The sequence below is a fragment of the Vigna unguiculata genome, chromosome 6 (assembly GCF_037176805.1).
Source record: "Vigna unguiculata cultivar grain cowpea cultivar isolate G323 ecotype 2 chromosome 6, ASM3717680v1, whole genome shotgun sequence".
In the NCBI taxonomy this organism is placed as follows: Eukaryota; Viridiplantae; Streptophyta; class Magnoliopsida; order Fabales; family Fabaceae; genus Vigna; species Vigna unguiculata.
The window spans coordinates 40,872,754-40,876,699 of NC_140797.1; the positions used below are offsets into that span (position 1 = coordinate 40,872,754).

General features: G+C 35.6%; 1 pseudogene; it reads left to right on the plus strand.

The window, feature by feature from the left end:
• Positions 1 to 2,539: 2,539 nt before the first annotated feature.
• Positions 2,540 to 3,585, plus strand: LOC114187104 (transcription factor bHLH148 pseudogene; annotated as a pseudogene).
• The last annotated feature ends 361 nt before the right edge of the window (positions 3,586 to 3,946 follow it).

Genomic DNA, 3,946 nt, shown 5'->3' on the forward strand with positions numbered 1-3,946 from the left:
CATTCAAATAGTAATGTTAGTTCATCTTTTTTCTCAGTAATTTCTCTCTTTCTCTCTCTTATATATATATATATATATATATATATATATATATATATATATATATATATATATATATATATATATATATATGTATGTATAAAGTTCTGAAAACTAAATGAATGAGTGGAAATTCATAATAGCTTTGTGAAGACAAATATCCTTTGGATGTGATTTGGAGGACTGAGTTGGGTCCATGTATGCTGCCATACCTTTTAGGGAAGTTACAAAAACACAAAAATGTTAGGTTTACCAAAACAAAACTTCTTCAAATTTATGTGTACCCACATGTTACCAAGTTTCTTGCACATAAACATACTCACAAAATACAATTATTTTCCTCACATAATAACGTTTTTATGTTGGTCGCTTTGAAACAAACGTAAAATGTAATTTTAAAAGTATTGAAGATCCATTAAATGGGTAAATTCTTCTGGATTTAGAAAAATAAATGCTATTAGCCTTTTTAGAGGTATTAGTTTTTATTTTAAGCAGATTAACTATGTTGTCTGGGCTTCACTGAGAATGAAAATCAATTCCATTAAGTTTTCTTACATGTTCCCAAGTATTAATCCATTAAGTAACATCAAATTTTATAATATCTTTTTTGTTTTTGTCCGTAAAAAATAGTCTTTTACATTGTATTATCTTGTTCTAAATTAGCCTTTGGTCTAATACTAACTTCCACCATCCTTCTTCGTTCATAAGTTTCTGCTTAAACTTTACAAAGTTTATTAATTCATTTTCGCGAAAGTTGACATTTATCTTTTTATAAATGTTTATAAAGAAAGATATTGAAACAGTACCGGGAAGAAGAAAAAAGTGGTATTTTTTGAATTATAAAGAATTAACTTGTGACCTAAGGAATTGTTCTAGCTAATAGGTAAAATTTAATCAATTAGAACATCCAATTTTATTTATTCTCTTGTCTCCTAAACTTTTAAGTTGTCTTTTGTCTTTATTATCTCAAAACACATTATTTACTTTTATAAACTATTCACCCTTATTATGTGACCCTTTCTTTTTTTCACTAATCATCGCAATAAATGTCACGATTCATCGTGAGCTTCTCCATCATTATTTGATTGGTTGTAAGCCTAACACCTTGGACTTACCATCACACAACTTCCTTGACCTTAACTTTTTAAAGTGTGTGAGGCTTTAAAGATATATGATTATCTTAATCCAATTGATTTTGAGTTTATTTAGCACAATGGAATTGAGTCTAACACTACATGACCTATTTAACTTTAGAATCATAAAGCGTAAAACTAAATAATTTTCATCAACTCAAATGATATATCTTCCATTATGAGTCCAACAATGTTACGTCTCCAAAAAGAATTACTAGGATCCATGACGACCTTAATACCATATATATTTGTAATATTTGAGAATATAAAACATTAAAATTTTTCCTACTCATGCTCATTATCAACTCCTTTTTATTTCTTAAGAGTATAATTCTCTCATTGGTTTTTAGACAATATGTTTTATTCCTTAGGAGATCTTGCTCCTATTAGATTTTAGGATAATTTCTTTATTCCTTAGGAGATTGGTTGCTCGCATCAAATTTTTACTCATTTTTATTTCCTTCGAGACTGGTTGCTCTAATCAAATTTTAGGTGATCTTATTTATTTTTCAGGAGACAGGTTATTCTCATAAGATTTTAGGATGTCTTCTTTATTTCTAAGGAGACAGGTTACTCCCATCAAATTTTTACTCCTTTTTATTTCTTAAGAGATCGATTATTCTCATCAAATTTTATGAAATCTTCTTTATGTTTTAGGACACCGATTGCTATCATAATAAATATGGTGTTTTATCGAGAGTTTCTTATCAGTAGCGTAATCGGTTGCCTAATTGGTTTTATAGGCATAACACCGCATGCTTATGAATATTTAGGAAATTAAAATGGTCGGGTAAGAGAATTTCACTAAAGATATTTGCAATGCTCTCAATTTTGGAGATAGGAAGAAGAAAGAAAAAAAAAAAGAAAAGAAAAGCGGAGACAATGTAACGTGAAAAAGCATAAGTCGCAATAATCCATCACAACAACACCACTTAATGGATTGTAATACTTTATTAGACAACACCTTAAACAATACATAACAAAAGAATCAAAGTTATATGACTTTTTTCATGCCTCAAACAATTTAATCTTGATTATCGTTGCGAGCTTAGAGTGATGTTAATTGCATTCGTAAACGCAAAGAAAAATGGTAGCTTGTTTTAAAAAGTAGTTTGTAAACAGCTGGTAGAGTTTTATAAAGAAGTGTTTAAATGAAGATTTATTTTGGGAAAATAGGAAAGAAGTAGAAGAAAAGAAGAGTTTTCATTTAAAAAAAGAAGTGTGAATGGTTTATAGTGCAGGAAGTGAAGCAAGGCCCAATAGAAGAAAACCCAAAAAAGAAGAAGGTTAATTAATAAGGAATGAAGGAAGGAATTAGGTTAATAAGAAAGAAAAAGAAAAAGAAAATGGTTTATATAAGGCTTCACTCTCTCTCTCTAGCTTGAACAGACGCAGAGGAAGGGAGTGAAGGGACACCTCACCCACCCAAACACCAAAACAAACACCATCGATTCATTCATTCATTTCTAAAAGTTGAGTCTGTGTTAGATTGCATTGCATTACAATTACAATATATCTATCTATATATATACCCTTCAAACCTCAAACCCCACTCCTCTCACTTCTAGAATCTACGCATAATTTCTTCACTCTTTCATCGGAATCTTCGCACATCCATCTGAATCCAACAATTTCCCAGAAATAGAAACCCTTTTCTAACATCGTCCCAGATGTCCTCCTCTCTCATGCCAAACCCAACCGATCGCACGCGTGACTCTCACCGCCCAAAGAAGAAGAAATCCCCCGCCAAGCCCCAACCCCACGCCAGATGGAAAACCCACGCGCAGCAGAACCTCTATTCCTCCAAGCTCCGCCAGGCAATCGCGCGTGTCAACATCTCCGCCGACGCGCCCCGCCGTGGCAGGGCCGTCCGCGAGGCCGCCGACAGAGTCCTCGCCGTCGCCGCCCGCGGGAGGACGCGCTGGAGCCGCGCCATCCTCACCAACCGCCTCAAGCTCAAGTTCAGGAAGACACCGCACAGGCGACACAAGGTGGCGCTCGGTCCGCCCCGCCCCAAGAAGCCCCGCTTCAGCGTCCTCCGCCTCAAGGGAAAAACCCTTCCCGCCGTTCAGCGCAGAGTTAGAGTCCTCGGCCGGTTGGTTCCCGGTTGCAGAAAAGAGCCGCTCCCGATCATTCTCGAAGAGGCCATCGATTACATACCCGCGCTCGAGATGCAGGTTCGCGCCATGGCGGATCTCGCTCAATTACTCCTCGGCTCCTCCTCTTCCTCTTCCTCTTCCTCCGCCGCCGCCGCATCCACCTCCGCGCCGCCGAGTTGATCCACCTTCTGGCGCCTGTGCCACGTGTCATATATTTCTCTCTCTTGATTTTTGTTATCATTTGCCTCGTTTTCACCCTCACTCGTCTCGGCTTATGTTAATTGTCCAGTACATACATATTATATCTCCCTCTATTTTCCTTTTTTTTTTTTCAATTTTACCTTTTTCTCCAATTCAATCTCAATACCTAATTAGCTTGCGACGTTCATGAGAAAATCACCTACCGGACAAGAATGATTTAGAGGTCTCGTGAATCTTGGTTGTTGCTCTGTTTTGATTCCTAAAAAACCTAAAAACATTTATATATATATATATATATATATATATATATATATATATATATATATATATATCAATCATTTTTTGTCGAAATCAAGTGGTGGATTGATAAAAGAACAGAATGTTGATGTGATGATGAAGGTGATGATGATGATGATGATGATGATGATGAAGAAGTAGGTGGTAGATTAGAGTTACGCAGCCTACAATCGGAAC